The 18,075-nt window shown below is 40.2% G+C and overlaps 1 protein-coding gene across 1 annotated transcript in view; it reads right to left on the bottom strand.

The window, feature by feature from the left end:
* PLEKHG1 (pleckstrin homology and RhoGEF domain containing G1) overlaps window positions 1–18,075 on the bottom strand; it is a 193,312-nt gene that overhangs the window by 135,092 nt on the left and 40,145 nt on the right. Inside the window, exon 2 of the mRNA XM_059700026.1 lies at window positions 5,107–5,162. The gene's annotated coding sequence lies outside the window, so the exon portion shown is untranslated. The remainder of the gene's footprint in view (window positions 1–5,106; window positions 5,163–18,075) is intronic.

Genomic DNA, 18,075 nt, shown 5'->3' on the forward strand with positions numbered 1-18,075 from the left:
CATGAACCCCCTCCTAGTTTTTGACAGAAGCCTCTGACCATAATTCCACAAAACTGAGGACACCGTGTCCAGGGAGTTCCCTAATGCTCAATGCCAGGAATGGGACCTGGTTCCTCATTCCAAAGGCCATCCCTTTGGGAGAAAACAGGCACCTTTTTCTTTAAACTTATGTCCTTCTCCTCTCAAGAACGGCTGGGGACCCTCTCATGCCCTTCATCAGATAGCAGGAAGGCCCTACAGTGAGGAAGTCCTCCTCTTCTGACCCCACCCCCAGGGTGTCTAGTCCCTACACCAGCTAAAAGTAAGCAAACTTCCAGGTGATCTTTTAAAAAACATTTAAATTGGGGTAAAATACAATTTACTATCTTAACCATTTTTTGAGTGGACTGTTCAGGAGTGTTAAGCACGTTCACAAAGGTGCAGAGTCACGCTCCAGAGCCCTTTAATGGGAGATATGTTTGGATGGAGGAGAGGTGCCCAGTACTCAGAGTCAAATCTGCATGGTTTTCTATATGCTGTTTTATATTTTTGTAACCACTATATTTAGTTATTATAACACTTCACCTTAGATTCATAATTTTAAAAAATAATTTTCATGACACCACCATGTCAAGAAATAATCAGGGGATTTGCATCAGAAGAAGCTGAGGAAAAGCATCGCCATGACTTTTCAAAGATTGCACACTGTCTTCCAGCACATGTGCCAGGAATCGCACTGATGGTTCTATTCTTAGCAACGTCTAGCTCAATACAACCACCTATTTATTCACAATGTGAATCATTTATGCTGTAGCCACTGATAATTCTTCTATTAGCTGTCTTCCGACACATCTGTCCACCCTAAGTCGGCACTTAGAAGGCCCCGGGGAACACAGTGACCAAGGTCACCTAGAGGACATGTGGAGGGACCTGTCGATTCCTCCTCCCTGAGCACGTCTTCACCATGTTGCCTGTAGGACGCAGGGGGAATAAGCTGCAGTACTCCCATCCCACAGAGCCTGCAGCTGAAGGACCACACACTTCTGAGGTGATGCAGAAGCAGCCACTAGCTGGGATGGGTTCAATGTGAAGTCCTCCTGCGTCTGCTCATAAAAAGCAGTGCGAGTCCTCAGGATAGGGACACAAGGAACGCGAGTGATGCTTACCCTCTAGAGAAGAGCACCAGCACATAGTAGGGCCACAAGGCACCATGACAGCAGTCATAACAAATATAGGGAGAAAACAGGCCATTTGTCATCTTTGGCATCTTCACTATAGCACCCCACTTTCCTGTTTCCCCCACTCAGCAGTGTAAGGGGCTTGGCATCTGCGAGCAAGAAGTCAAGATCAGGATGCCCCGAGCACCCCAGGGCCTGGTGCGTGCCCCTGGAACATTTAGTGGGCATCTTACTTCTCCTCGGGCAGCTCTGTGCCATGTGCTTCTAGCAGTGACTTCTCCCTGACACACTTTCACCAAAGAACCGGGGGCAGGTGAAACCCTGAATAAGAAGGCACTGAGAGTCAATGCAGGGGCAAGAATATTCAGAAAAAAATTGGGTATATCTGAATATGCGTTTGTGCGTATATATATTTTTGGCAGTACTTCAAAATGTAGTCTTGAAGCTGAATCTCTGTCTCTCTCTCTGTCTCTCTCTCTCTCTCTCTCTCTCTCTCTCTCTCTCTCTCTCTCACACACACACACACACACACACACACACACACAAGTCATACCAACAGAAGGAAATAGTGCATTCTAGTTCCTCTAGGGTCAACAAACTATGCAAAATAGGTTCTGATTTCACAAAAGTTTATGTAAATTAACAAGTATTACTAAATAAGGTTGGTTGATTCCTTCTTACGAGACTTATGTCCTCAGTAGCTGGAGAGAGGGCACGTCTCTCCAGAATTCTCTTGCTTTCCTAACTTAATTTGATGAAGTGGTGCCCAGTGACATATCCTGGCTTGCTTCCCCAGAGAGGACAGCTCGTACATACAGTTTGTGGGTAATAGGCTGGTTGATTGTTATTTTATATTGATGTACTACATATATATTTTTTTTGTATACCTCCCAGGCACTTGCTAGTTTGAGACTGAAGTTCTGGCAGTTCCACTTATGTACCCTAAACAATTTCAGAACACTTTAGAGGTGTCTACCATGACTTTTCTTTGGGGTATGGTGTTTTTATCAATTTAATAACATGCAATTTACATTTAAAATAAATAACTTTCTTAGAAATGCAGGCGCATTTTTCCTCCGGGGTGGGGGGGGAAGGGTGGGAAGAGGAGCTTGGGGTGGCTGGAACCAGCCTGAGCCCAGGGGCACCACTAAGCCGGAGAAGGCTGTTAGAAAGAATAGCTTTCGTGCTGCTATTTTCAATTCAGCTCTGCAAGACTCAAAAGATTCCTTCCAGCCCAACTGTCTGTTTTGTGAAAGGGTACACTGAACCCCGAGATGAGGACCGACCAGCACAGCACAGCCTCACCCCTCCAGGCACTGGGCTTGGAGGGCTTGGTCCCTCCGGTGCCAGGTCTCCTCTGCTATTACCACAAACCAGGAGCCTGGAGCCGTGGTGAGCAGAGGAGGAGGCTGGGACAGGAGCACATGACTCTTTCAAATGAGGACATTAGCTCATTCATTCTCTCAGCAAACATTCGAGCTTCTCTTGGCTTTTTCTAGAGTATATGGCAACGAACAAAACATTCAAAGATCCTGGCTCTCGGGGAGTTTATATTTGAGTGGGTACCGCTTTTGAAGAAGCAGTCCCCCAGACACGCAACACACTCACTCTAAATCAGCACGTCATTTTCAGGAGATATTCTGCGCACAATTTACATGGTCACTGCAGTGAAGACTAACAAAAATACTTCCTCCCAAACTAGATCACGGTTTCAGAAGCAAACAAAACCAGACCAGCCGAGGTAATTGAAAATGTTGTATATACAGGAATACAGATGAGCAATTACGGAAGAACTAAATAAAAGTCTCCGCTCTGGCAGAAGCAGGAGGCGGGGGGGGGGGGGGGGGGGGGGGCGGGGGAGGGCAGACGGGGAGAGGCACTCCTTCGATGGAGCACACGCCACTCAGCACAGAAGAATCCTGAGCCCAGTCTTGCTCTCCCTTCCCTTATTTTCTACAGCAAACAGAATATCAATGGGTCTCTCAAGGGAGAAATTTTCTGTTTTATTCCAAGAAAACATAATGAAGTACCACAGCTATCTAAGCTAAGAATAGGTCCTCTCTTTGTAGCTAGAATCTGGCTGATGAGCACACAAGTGTATAAACTCATTTACAGAAAAGATGATCATTTATAAAAAAGATTACTTCTTTAAAAAAAAAAAAGCATTCAAATGACTGAATCTGGCTTGGCCGGTGTTGCTCAGTGGGTGAGCATTGACCTATGAAAACCAGGAGGTCACGCTTCAATTTCTGGTCAGGGCACATGCCCAGGTTGTGGGTGTGATCCCCGGTGTGGGGCTTGCAGGAGGCAGCCGATCAATGATTCTCTCTCATCATGGATGTTCCTATCTCTCTCTCCCTCTCCCTTCCTCGCTGAAATCAATAAAATACATTAAACAAACAAACAACAACAACAAAAGGGACGGAATCTGTCACATATGTAGAGTAAGCCTGACCGTGACCCATGGCATTTTTTGGCTCCTTCTTCCATAAAATAATATTAAAAATTATATTTTATGAGTGCATTGGTATAAAGAAAAATATAATCCAGGTTGGGTTCGTGATGATATATTCACTATTATCATATTTATTTTATCCTGCGTCTAAAAGAAGTTAAAATTAAAACATTTTCGTGGCCACTAAAAGCATCATAGACCCTGGGCACTGTGCCTAATGGATAAGTCAACTCGGAACCACAGGCTCTTAATGTTTTGGACACTCAGCATTATAGCCATAAGTTGGGCCAAAATCTTCTGGGACTTTCTTGCCGGTAATGATGATCTGCAGTTAGAAAACCATTGTTTTACCAGTTAACAAAACACCAGTGAACCCTGAACTCTGACCCAAGCAAAGTCATCTTTACTCCATTAAAATACCACCTGTCCTTGTAATAACTCTGAGTACTTCAAGAAGAAGAATGCCTTGTATCAAACATTTATGATCCCAACAAGGCATTATTATTTTGCTAAAGACAACAAAGCTTGAACCCACTGTAAAACTTAGACTTTTAATTTTGTTTTTATTTTGCTGTTTGTTTAAACAGAAAGACCTGGTGTAAAATGGAAAATACAAACTTGTGTGTAAAAAGTGATAACATTATACCCACCAGACTGAGTTTCTTCATCTGTTCCTATCATCTAGGAAGCATGTGATACGTAATTGAGCAATGTTAGTTCAACATTTCAGGTCTTGACAAATGGCTTATAATGTGGTCAGAGTATGATAAATTAAAGTACTCAGGAAAGAAACAGAGTAAAATAATTGGCTAGACTTAAAAAAAAAAAAAAAAGGCATATTCCCTTCCTTCCCTGGCCTTTTATCATCACTGTGGCTTTACAGATACTGCCTTCACAAAAGTGCTTGAGAGTTTAAACCTTGAAGAAAAAGAAGTTAAAAAGGACAAGGAGAACTTTTCTTGCTAATGAGAAGCATTTAAACTATTACCTAAAGGCCCAGCCAGTGTGGCTCAGTGGTTGAATGTTGACCTATGAACCAGGTCACGGTTCAATTCCCGGGCAGGGCATGGACCCCAGTCAGGGGCATGCAGGGGGCAGCTGATCAATGATTCTCTCTCATCATTGATGTTTCTATTTCTGTCTCCCTCTCCTTTCCTCTCTAAAATCAATGAAAATATATATTTTTAAAAGTTACCTAAAGATTGACTCATTAACTAGAAACCCAACAGGAAGAAATGACTCCAAACTGGGTCTTAGTATGGTTTACTCTTCCTGACTTCATTTCATTCTTCATGTATGTATTTTGAAGTATGCATTTTCTTTCCTAATTCATCCTGTACTTAGAATATTTGTTATTCTTTTATAAAATAGGTAAAAGATAGAAACACTGTGCCTACAGTTTCCTTATACAAAAATACCAGCAAACCTAAACTTTGAGTATATTAATCTTTTAACATGGTTCATACTCAATAGTGAAAACTGAAAACAGCTCACTTTTATAGTGGAATCGGTTCCAGTGTCACCCACAGAGTCCTGATATCCGTCTTTATCTGCAATGGAAACACAAAAAACAAACTGCTAAAGTGAAAACTTACATATTACTTTCCCACATGGGTGCGAATCAGGCTCATTTTAAGTAGCAAATGGAACATTGGATTAAAAAAACAAAAAACAAAAATATTCCAGGGAAATGTCACATATGTTATTAGTCTATAATAGAACAAATGCAATCATCATACAATTTAATTTGAAAACAAACAAAACCTACAGGATATGGTATTAGAAAGTCATTGATATCCAATCTTTGATTTTTCTCCTTCCCTTGGACTGCTCAGAAAATTCAAGAGACTTGAACTTTCAGGAGCACTTAATCACTCAGTTCATGATTTGCCAGAAACCAGGAAGAATTTCCCTAACCCGGAGGAATGAAACCCCAAGTTGCAGAAAGAAAATGGACTGTTTCACTCAGTCTCAACCACAGTATCCCCAAGTCCAAAATAAAGTCCTCCACAGGATGGGAACAACTTTCTAAGGCCATGGCTACTCTATCCCTGACTTCTTCTCCATGGTTGTATCCCATAATTCCTCTCACTTTACATCATTGCAAAGTAGCTGGGGTAGGGGGGTAGATGTTCATGGGGTTGCTGTTTCTCTGGTCACTATTTTTGAAAAGAAAGAACCATAGACATTTTAATGTTTGAAGACTTTTAAAAGAAAAACAAATGTGCCTAGAAATGTATCATCTGGGTATCTTCATGAAAAAGTTACTCGAAAATATTCCAGTTGCTGAGGGTTAAATCAAAATAAAAAGTTAAGAGTGAAAAAGTGGTCACATTGTAGTTGCACTATTAAAAGCAGGAAAAGGAGGAATAAAGTATGCTAATTGTTCTAACAACAGTCAAAATCAAGTACAAACTTTCAAAAATTTTTGAAAAAAAAAGTAATAAAGAACTTTAATAATGCCCCATCTAAGTCTGAAATCCTACACTATATTATCAAAAATAGGGAAATGAGTGGAGGTAGATAGTAAAAATGAGCCAATTTCATTTTCTATATGGGGAGTAAAGAATATAGCTTGATTTTTAACACTACCTCTTTTAAATTAGAGAGAAAAATAAATGAACTAAACATTTAAACTCAGTTAAGTTGAAAAAAAAGCAATAAATATAATATAGAAAAGACAGAAATAAAAATAAAAGCAGTGTTTTGGCATTCAGATATTTAAAAATCAGTAGCTGGTTCATTACAGAATGAAATACCTTCTAGACCAGTGATGGCGAACCTATGACATGCGTGTCAGAGGTGACAAGCGAACTCATTTTTTTGGGTTGATTTTTCTTTGTTAAATGGCATTTAAATATATAAAATAAATATAAAAAATATAAATCTTTGTTTTACTATGGTTGCAAATATCAAAAAATTTCTATACGTGACACGGCACCAGAGTTAAGTTAGGGTTTTTCAAAATGCTGAAATGCCCAGCTCAAAAGGTTTGCCATCACTGTTCTAGACAGATTTCAGGCAAATCTAGTAAAAAATCCAACATGAAACCAGAATTATTACAGGAACATATCACAGACATGAAAGAGATTAAAAAATTAAGAGCATTCTTTCAAAACATCCTTGTACATAAATTAGAACATTTCAATAGAAATAGTTTCCTAAGGTGGTGTTTAGTTATGAGAACTGAACCCAAAATATACAAGCTGAAAAATTCATGAATGTAGCTTACTTCAAGGATTAGATTATTCCCACCCTATAAAAAGCAGCTTCCAGGATTTGAACAAACGAGGCTCCCCAGTTTGTTTGATGAACCTAGCACAAGCCTAAACACAAAGAGAAAAAAATGTAAGAGGCTTGTTTGACTTAAATGAGATACAAGGGTACTCAATACAGTGCTCAGACGCTCAGTTTCTAGTACAGCAATAGGTCACAATAGATCAACACATACTCATATTTTCAAAGATGCCAAAATGGCATGTGATAGACTCAGCACTAACATCTGATAACCTCTCAGTAATCTAGAAATAGAAAGATCACTTACCATGAGTTTTAGAAAGTTCTAAAACCAATAGACAACATGTTTATTTAAAAAGTCAGAACAAAACAAAAGATGCTCACCCTGCAATAGGGAGAGGAAATGAACAAACTAAATTACCACCATCAGCAGGTGACAAAGTTGAGTACCTAGAAAACTCAAGAGAAACATCTAAAAAATACCCAACTGGAAATAGTACAGAAGCTATCGGATGATCTGAGAGAGCAATCTGTAAAAAGCAATGTTTTGGTTTTTTTGTCCAGTGGCAGCAAAGACCAGTCACAAACAAATGAAAATGGAGACAGTCTAAAAATAGATCATATTCAACAAAATGATGCTTATAATGAAGGACTTATAAACAAAACATTAAAGAAAATCTTTAGGCTAATGCTTTCCTCATGAGAAATGATGAAAAGTACAAATGTACTTTTACTAAAAGGGGGGGAAAGCATCATTTAGCTAGGAAATTCAATAGCAACTAAACCAAAGACTTTATATTTTTGGTCTGTGGAAAGTGAGAGCCCATGGCAGGATATCAGCCCAGCAAGAGAGCTTTTCCAGTCAGCGATGCTTACTTATAGGTGAATACTTGAGGACCTCAAAGGCTGTTCTATAAAATAAAGATAGGATTTCTGTTTGTTTTTTTTTAAAATCACATTAAGAATATTTGATTATCCGGCCTGAGGTGCAAAATATATTGCACTAGGACATTAAATAAAAATAGAATTTTATGTAAAATAACCCACCCACTTTTGATGGTTGGGGAAATGTTATAAATATCCATTGATGTTATATTTTTGAAAAGAAAATGCTGACTGCACGTCACCGAATCATGGTAAAATAGGTCATGCTTTATTGCTTTTGGCCAAGGAACAATGCTAAGCTCATAGTCTGGAGTGTATGCAGGGGATGCTTAAAATAAGTTATATAGGCTAAACACAGCTGAAGTGCTTTTGAGTATAAAAATAAATAAAATGTCAGGGTTGGTTCTGTAAAAAGGAGACACAAATCCAATATGTCACCATGTCGTTGTCGCTACAGTGTCTAAAATAAGCTTATTCTTAATTTTAGACAACTGAGTACCGAGAGAGACTAAAAGCTGTGTCCCTGACAATAACTACAGACCAATTCTAGCAATTCCAAAATGATTGCTAAGAAACGTTGTCCACAGAAGAGACCAACGTTGCTGTTTACATGTAGGACAAAATAAAAGGCTGGTTAGCTTTGGAGGCCCTCATAACCAGGAACTAAGTCAAAGCAGCTGCTGATGGCCTGAATTCGGTGTTGTTTAGACAAATGATTTAAAAGTCATGTCTGATTTTTTAAAAAGCACTTCTACTTATAATATAGATTATGAAAAAACCCTAAAGTATAAATATCTTACCTAAAATGTCAATTATTTGAAATACAAGAACCCTGAATATTTGTTTATAAGCACAACAATTGTTATCTTTATTTTTTTAAATACATTTTTATTGATTTCAAAGAGGAAGAGAGAAATAGAAACATCAATGATGAGAGAGAATCATTGATCGGCTGCCTCCTGCCTATCCCACACTGGGAATTGAACTCACAGCCCAGGCATGTGCCCTGACTGGGAATCGAACTGTGACCTCCTGGTTCATAGGTCGACGCTCAACCACTGAGCCATGCTGGCTGGGCAACAGTTGTTATCTTTATTTCTTGGGTAAAACACATGAACTTCACAGATGAGACCAAGTGAGGGTGGAAATCCACGTATAGGGCTGTGAGAAATCACAGGACATTAGGCCACTGTAGACTATGATATAGTCAATAGTGACACTGCCCAAGAACATCTCCGAATGTTCCTCCCCCAAGTGTCTACAAGTACTCTTGAAATCAATCACAGAGATGGTCAAGTAGACAAAAACTAGGTGAGTATTTTTGAGGGGATACATAGTTGATCATGTAAACCCAAAAGGAATCTCTGTGTTTGGACTAGAATCTTGATTCTGCCCCATCCATACCTGTCACCCTGGGGCACCACTCCACACCCATCCATTCTGATTTGGGAATACTAGGTAACTATGACTTTAGGTCCACTGCACCATAAAAACCATGTTCTGGCTTCTATCTGCCCCTTCCTTGAGCTGCCTCATTTTCTATGTAGACCATAAGCAAATAACAACAGCTAGTGTAATACAAACCTTCTGAAACTGGCTGCTGAAAGTAGACAGAGCAATATTATCTGTTATTTTAGAAACCCAATGTCCATCCATCCTCCTTCTGGTAACCATACCAGCGTTTTCCTCTCCCTTTCCCTACTCCCACCCCCTGTGCTCTGAATGACATTCACTAGGCTACGCCATTCATCATGTTTCACCTCCTGATTACTATGATTGGTTCACGGATAGGCACATGGCTCAAGCCAGACCAATCAGGGCCAATGAAGCCTAATTTGGGGTATATTATTAAAATTACTGGCAAAACCAACCTTTTTCTGTTCCCACCAGACACAAATAAGAGATGATGTAGAGGCCAGAGTCCCTGCAGCCATCCTGCAAACACATGGGGCCTGAAATGAGCCAACATAGAGGAATCTCACTCTAATAAATTGTGTGCTTTTGAACCAAAAAATAGACTTACACATGCTCCAATGTGACTTGCTTTTGTCCACTCAACATTATGTTTGTGAGATTCCGCCATGTGTAGTGCAATCATTTGCACTGATAGACAGTGGTTCATTGCATTTCATTGGATACTTTGTGGTATGTTTATATGCTCCACTGTTGAACCTTTAGGCTCTATCCATTTCCCGCATGACAACCAATGTTGTACACGGAACTGATTTCATGATTCTACCTTGTATTGACCTGAATTGGAACTGCTGGGTTGTTCATCATTCACATGTTGAACTTTAATGGCTAGTGACAACTTTTTTCAAGAGCAATCACACCAATTTACAACTCCACCCATAGTATATGAGAGTTCATTTTGCCCCATACTATGGCCAACCTGATACTATAAAATTTCTGCCAAAATCACATTTTCTAAACTCCCATGGCTTTATGACAATATAAATATCATCTCTAAATTATACCTGTTGCTTCTTTTGGACTTTTGGGCTATTTCTGGATTTTTGTCCTGTATGCATTTTAGAATTAGCCTAAGAGTGACCAAAAAACATGTTGGAATTTGGTTGGGATTGCATTGGCTTTATAGTTGAAAGAATTGACATGTTTTAATAATGAAATTATCTATGAATATGTTATTCCCCCCTTTCATTTTTAGGTGTTTTAAAAGAATCTTTCAATAAAGTTATTCCATTTTCTACATAAAGGTCTCATAGATTCTTCATTAGATATATTTCTAGGAAACATACTTTCGTTTTTACTAGGCAAGATACCTTTTAAAAAGGTATCCTGCTCTTTCTAGAGAGGCTGTTAACTTTAAAAAAATTATATTTGGAAATATAAAGAAAAGTTGCAAAAATAAGAACACTCTCTTTTCCTAGTTCTTTCTAGTCAAGTTTATTGGTTGTATTAGTCCTTCCCTAGAAGCACAGTTCAGAGATGCTATATGAACCCATAATTTTTCAGAGATAAACAAGAAAACCCACCACATTCACAAGAAACTGGTTGATCCAGGCAGAGGAGGAGAGAGAATTTAAGCTATCAAACATTTTAGAATCAGAGTGTCAAACAATCACATGTTTTTTTCATTCATGTAGGTAATTATTTAAATATCTCAGACTCGATTCTTATTTATTAATTCAACAAATATTTAGGACCTGCAATGCACAGACACACATTTCTAGTCTCAGAGAGACCTCCAAACACAGACACTCTATAGCTTTTCTTGCAAAGTCAATTTCTACTTCTAACTTGATATCTCTAATTGACCATTTCTTGTTTCAAAGGAAAATCTGTGGGTCTCAACCACTTAAAAAGAAACCCTAGAATTTGGAAGTGGAGACTATGAAGAAGGGATACACATCTTTCAATAGCTAGTATTCATTTAACCAGTAAAAATACTAGTTTTACCCATAATTTGATTAAATTACATAGTGAAGGCCTGATATGCGCCCGGCGCTATGCCAGGCACGGGGTTACAGAGTGAGTAAACCATGGTGTCTCTGAGGCATGCCTCTCATGTTACAGAATGAATGTGTTCTTGGAAAAACTACATAATCAGCAATTTCTAATATGATGAATTGTTTTCAGTGGCGTTTTAACAGATATATTAGGAACAATCTGTCACAATGAAGGTTCTACCCACTCAATCCTGATGTTATATTGGGTTTGCTCATCTCAACAGGCACAGAATAAAATGGGTGAAATGAGATGAGTTCTTAAGATAAGTTCAAGTTTTAGTTTGTATCACACACCAATACAAGGTAGAACTGATGAAAGCTCTTTATACATTATTAAGATATATTAGGCTGATCCTGAGTGCTCCCCAAATCTGGCTGTGGATTTTTGAAAAAGGAAACCCAAAGCAGATAGACCACAAAAACAGTGCCACCAGACCTTTGATGGCCCAGACCTTAGAATTTGTCATTCCCTGTTTATTTTCAAAGAGCCTACCAGTTGTCATAATTACTTGACAAAGTGTTGTTAGTTCTAATAATTAGAGATTAGGAGGTCCTGTAGGCGACTCCTTCCTTTTATTCCCCTGTATGTCCCTCTCTTTTTCATTCTGAAAAAATAAATAAATAAAAGCGAAGTGGGCCTCTTAATAAGAAAAGCTGGCCCCATAGAACTCGGCATTCCAACACCATTTTCCTTTAGTTTTCAATATTGGAGATGCACCGGACAAAAATGTGCAGTGGTGAGTCCTTTCTGAATGAACAATGTACATTCAAGTGCCATTAAAGGCACTAGAATTACAAAGAAAAATATCAGGCCTCTGCCCAAGACAGCAGCCTTTGAAGGAAGGTATCCCAGGGAACAGATTGGATGGCGGCTAGATTACAAGGGCCATGATAGACTTATCAACACTTTGCCAACTCACTTTCCTATCACTTGAGCAACCTGTGCTACTCCCCAAATGCCTGGCCTGCATCCAACACCAGAGCACCCAGGATGCACCAGGCATAGGTGCTGAGGACCCACAGAGATGGGGACTGGCACAGTCCTTGCCCTGAGGGAACCGGCAGCCAGTGGGCGGGTTGAGGGAGGGGTCCCAGATTTAGCGGCAACAATGCCCAGAGGCAGTGTCAGTGACACTGTGTGCTCTAGAAATCGTAAAAAGAACACAACTCTAATATTAACACTGGGGGCTTAGTAGCACACTGGTGGAGGAATATTATGGGTAAGGTGAGACTTTCCAAAGATCCTCAGGTCCAGATATAAATAAGAGAAGGGTAACTATGAAAATTAAGGTTTCAGCTTGGCGGGCATGGCTCAGTGGTTGAGCGTTGACCTATGAACCAGGAGGTCATGGTTCAATTTCCGGTCAGAGCACATGCCTTGGTTGTGGGCTCCATCCCCAGTGTGGGGCATGCAGCGATCAATGATTCTCTCTCATCAGTGATGTTTCTCTCTTTCTTCCCTCTCCCTTACTCTCTGAAATCAATAAAATATATTTTTTAAAAGTAAGGTTTTAGCAAATTCTGTACTTCATAATACAGAGGAAGTCCCAGAAATGGACGGACATTTCTAAGCATGAAAATTTCATAAGCAACATCTTTTCTAGATTCAAGCCCAAGAGCTTCTTTAAACCTGGATTTTATAGCAAGAAGCAATTCAGATGTTAGCAAGCAGCAACAGTGAACATTTATTAATAAAGTGGAACCGCCTAGAAATGAACAGAATTCGGATGACTGTGGTTTTCTAAGTTGGAATGTCTCTTAAATACAACAGATTTTAGCAAAGCGAAACAGAAGATACCATGTTTCTTCTGCTAGCTATTTAATAATGCAATGTTTTGAGAGATAGCTTTAGAAATCTGAACTTGTGATTGCCTGTTTATTTAACAGCCAAGTACTAATTTCTTTAAAAAACTAGGCTTCTGTCAAAAAACCCCACTACTTTTATTCAGGCAACATATGGAAAAAACTGTTGCATCACTTTAGAATGTTATACTTAGAAAGGTAATTTCCTTACACTGAAGGCCTTTATTTTTTAACCTTTCCACATCAGTCAGGGACCACAGGCTATGACATATATGACATCAGTTTTTTAAAATCAAAGCACCAAATATATCACAGAGCTTTTATTTAACATCCATCCTGAGTATATTTCATTGAGTTTTCAGGTTGGGGGAGGGGGAGGAAGGAAACACAAACTTGAAGGACCGACTCCCAATACAACATTGTCCAGCTTTTACAGAACACTGATTTATTCATCTGCACGCTCCTCACCCTCACAGCCACTGCTGCTTCCTGGAAATCTTTGGTTTCGCTAATGTGGTCTGTTTTTACTTCTGAAAAGAGGGGAAATGCTAAAATTGAATTTTGTAGCCCAGGAGGGAAATAGAAGGGTGATAACTGATGGGGGCAAAGAAACCCTGTCATTTCCAATCTGTCCTGAGAAAGCAATTTTCCTTTGTATTAAATGTGTCGTTAGCATGTGTAGCTGTGCTTGCACATTTATTTTTCTGATTTAAAAGGTTCAAACTGAATGTGAATGCCCCTTTAAAAAATAGCTCAGGGAGTCGGAACTCACTCTTTCCTGCAAAATGTTTTCAGTTTCCTTCACAGAAAACGACTAGACTTTTCTTCAATCTACCTTGTAAGTTTAGATGATCTTTAATATGGTTTATTTATTTAATAATTAATTTTCTTTAGAATAAATCTGTGTGGTTTCTAACAACATGAGCAGATTACTATTTCTTTGGTTTCTGTTAATGTGCATTTTAAAAATATATACTTCCATTGATTTCAGAGAGGAAGGGAAAGGGAGAGATAAAAACATCAATGATGAGAGAGAATCATTGATCGGCTGCCTTGGCTGCCTCCTGCACATCCCCTGCTGGGGATCAAACTGGAAACCTGGGCATGTACCCTTGACTGGAATCGAACCCAGGGCCCTTCAGTCCACAAGCTGACACTCTATCCACTGAGCTAAACCGGATAAGACTATGTGCATTTTTTTTTAAGCCCAGAGACTTGGGTATAAAACCCAGGACAAAGGTGGGGCTTTTGTAGGACACTGTTATGCCAGAGAGATCCCACGGCCACGGCTTTCACTATGAAACACGCACAGTCCCCAGGAGAAAACAGAAACATAACACCTCCTGCCATAACACGAGAATCGCACTCCCAATCGCAATGTTCAGCAAGCACAGAGATTCAGCACCCATGTCCCCTTCGCCCACATGTGGCTGCATCTCTTTTGTGCATGGTGGTGAGCCCAAGGCTTAGCACATGGTGGCCGCTCACAAATGACGGTTCAATGAGTAACTGAGTGCGGTGTGCTCACTGGGTAGGTTTCCTAAGCAGAGTTTTAAATGGGAGAGACCGGGTGAGATATCAATGTCCACAGGAAAGAGCTTTCAGAGAAGAAGGGGTTGAAAATACCAGACTATGGAAAATCACCAAAAGCAGCCCTGAAAACGACAGAAGGAACTGGGGCCCAGGTCCAGCACCCAGCGTTCAGTAAGCTCTGGACACTTGCACTGATGCAACAAGGGGCAGGCAGGTGGGAGTTACTGGACGTGATGACAGGCAGCGGCCAGTGTTCTTGGTGATTTCCATTTTCTCTGGGAAGTGAATGGCAAGCCCATCTTCTGAATGTGGTGGGCAGGAATGTGCAGTTGGGAAGATTAGGGACGAGTAGGAAAATGTCTTCTGGGAGAGCCAGGCCTGGGCCAACTAGAGAACAATAGTACGTCTGCCAACATCATGGTCGGGTCCATCGGCACCAGGTGATGGATCCTTAGGTGGGCCATTGGCCTGGGCATGTGCTTAGCACAGAGCAGGTAGGACAGCTGGATGGTGTCAGAGGAAAAGCCTTGGTTTTAGAATCAGGAGACTTGGGTCCGAGCCCAGGCTCTGCTAGAAACGAGTTGTCTGACTTGGAGGAACCTCTTCTCTTCAGGCCTTAGGTTCTGCCATTTATCAAATGGCAGCATTGCATCCGAATCTCCAATGTGCCCTCTAGCTCTAAAGAGGCGAGTCATCCTAAAATACCCAGTAAACTAGTCTAATGGCAGCGCAATTCACACAGAATAAAACCTTAGGATTGGACAGGAGCTAGAATTGCCCCAGTCCCTGGCTTCAGGAGTTTCTGACAGGGTCTGCCTCCAACCCTACTTCCATCTGGTCATCCACCTGACCAACGTGATCATGTGACCGCTTTGCTTCAGTCCTTCAGAAGGCGCCCCACAGCTGTCCAGAGGAACCCGCACTCCTCAGCCGAGCCCAGAAAACCCTCCCTCATGGGTTCCTGCTTTCCTCACTGCTTCACTGAAATGTTAACTTGCAAAATTCTTTTTTTTTTTTAAAGAGATTTCTCTATTTAAGCATAAGTAAAATACGGTGTTCTAAGCCCCTAACCATGCCTGTCATAGGGATTTGGTCCAAGCACTTCTCAGTAGCAAAGGTGAGAATTTTGTGGCTGAGTTAAAACATACTAAAGTGAATTCCTTTCACTTTCCAAGGGGAGAACAATATAAATTAAGGCCTTCTCAAAAGAAATGGGCTTTCCAGAGGAAGTGAAGAAAGAATACGAATAACATCGCCCCATTCAGAAAAAGAAGGAGATTCAATGATGTTTACACAAGTGGTTCTCACTCTTTAAACTTAAGTTGAAAGATATTTTAAAAGCTGTATGTAAAGCAGTAATTTACTGAAGCCAACCGCAAAGAAATTTCAGGAATGTATCCAGGTTCTATAATTCCGCTCCCCGCTACATAAAGAGAATTTTAATAGTTTCTACTTTGGTCATCTATTGACTAATGGTTACTTAGAAGAATTTTGGGAAATAAAATAACTTGAAAAACTAAGTTCCAGGTAAGAGACAGAAATGTAAGCTGCTAACCACTGATTAGCCATTTTTACCCACGAGGTACCTGGCGTCACCCGGTCACTAGAACTCCCCACCTTCTCCCTCCCATGCCTAGGAATTCTCTTGTCATCTTGATACCCTTGTTTGCCTTCATCTTAGGTATCCTACTCTAGCTGTGGTGACCCTCAGCAAGACAGGGGTGGGGGGGGGGGGAGGGGTGGGGGAGGGGGAGGCAATGACAAGAAAGGTTCAAGCAAGGGTCAATGAATGTTAAGAGAGAGGGGAGACTCCCTCTGGCTGCGGGGGGGGGGGGGTCCCAAACTTTCTGTGTAAATGGGGTAGAGGGAGGGCACTCAGAGAGTTGGGAGATGGAAAGGAAGGTGTTAAAATCAGTGGGAGAGCATAGAAAGTAGACAAGACAGAATTGTTCCAAGGAAGCAAGACAGGTGACTTAGTTGGAGCTGGGGTTTTGGTGGAAGACAGTAATACTACATTCCATCTAAAAATTAAAGAAGCATTTGATTCTGGAAAAGAAAAATTCTAAGCAATCCAAGAAGATCATCTGTCAAGATCCTCCTTGTCAAGAACAATACTTTCTTGGGTGGGGAGAGGTAGAAGAAAGTAAAGGGGGGATACATGGTGATGAAAGGAGGCTTAACTTGGGTTGGTAAACACACAATATAATACACAGATGCTACACTGTTGAATTGAATACCTGAAACCTGTATAATCTTATTAACTAATGTCACCCCAATAAATTCACATTCCCTTCATGAAAGAAAAAAAGAACAAGAATGGGAAATTTCTCAGATTATTAAACAAATCGAAATGAAGACATTGGGAAATCTTAAAGCAGCGAAATTCAGTGGCCAGGATGGGATTTCTCTCCCTTTGTATTAATCCTAATACATGGTTTCACTGTGTATAATATTGGCAGACTGGCTTTTCATTTTTAGGAACAATTTATAGACAAAACAAACGTTCATAGTTTCACTGTAACAATAAATATAACGAAAGTATTAAAGCATGGTACTGTAAAATTTATAATTTAACACACACACCCACGGGAAGATCTTATGTTGGGGCCAACCCTCTTGAGACCCGGGGGTTTCCTGGACGTGGGACTTTCAGTGCTAAAACTGGGAAAGTCCTGGGCAAACCAGGCCTGGTCACAGGGGAGAAGAGACCAATGAAGGAGGCCTATGCCCTCGTTTTGCAGAGCAGAGGTTCCGCAGATACTTTAGGAAAGAAACACGCTGGTGACGATCAACACTAACATAGCAACCATCAGTAGGGGCTCCACTTTAAGAATGAGGTTTCATGTTTGAGTTCATCTCATTCTGAACCATATAGATTCCTAAAGCAATCCATTCCTTTAGGGTAGAATAAATTAACCCTTATTCATGAGGCATCTAACTCCCAGCAAAGAAAATGTCTCAAAATGAGTTCAACCTAAGGCTCCAAACATGGGAAGCTAACTAAAAATGACAAAGCAAGGGATTTCTTATCGAAACTCTGATGTGAAAGCAAGATTATCAACAAAATCAAGGACAGGAAGGTCTGTTCCCTTGTCCAGGGGCAATGTCTGTTCTCTTGTGAAGAATGGATGGTCACAGGAAAGGACAGGAGGAAGTGCTCAGTGAACCAAAACACAGACGGGGCCAAGTTAACCACATACAGGCCAGTAGATGCTGCACCGGGTAAACCAGGGTGGCCTTGTCCCTGCACAAAGCTGCTCAAGGACACGTTGCTTCCTCTCTGTTTCTGTGACTATTTACATAGAATATATATTAGATATGTGACATAATATGCATAATATATACTAATTCATAATAGAATACATTATATAAAATTTTACATATAGTTACATATTCTAAATAGAAATCATTCTTTATATTATGTAATATTATATATAGATGTTGTATATATTGCACTAATATTGTTTGAAAAGCAATGAATGACATAGCGTGATCTGGCTGTTTGATGCTAAAATCGTTACTCATATAAAAAATT

This window comes from Myotis daubentonii, chromosome 6, assembly GCF_963259705.1.
Source record: "Myotis daubentonii chromosome 6, mMyoDau2.1, whole genome shotgun sequence".
NCBI classification, from domain to species: Eukaryota; Metazoa; Chordata; class Mammalia; order Chiroptera; family Vespertilionidae; genus Myotis; species Myotis daubentonii.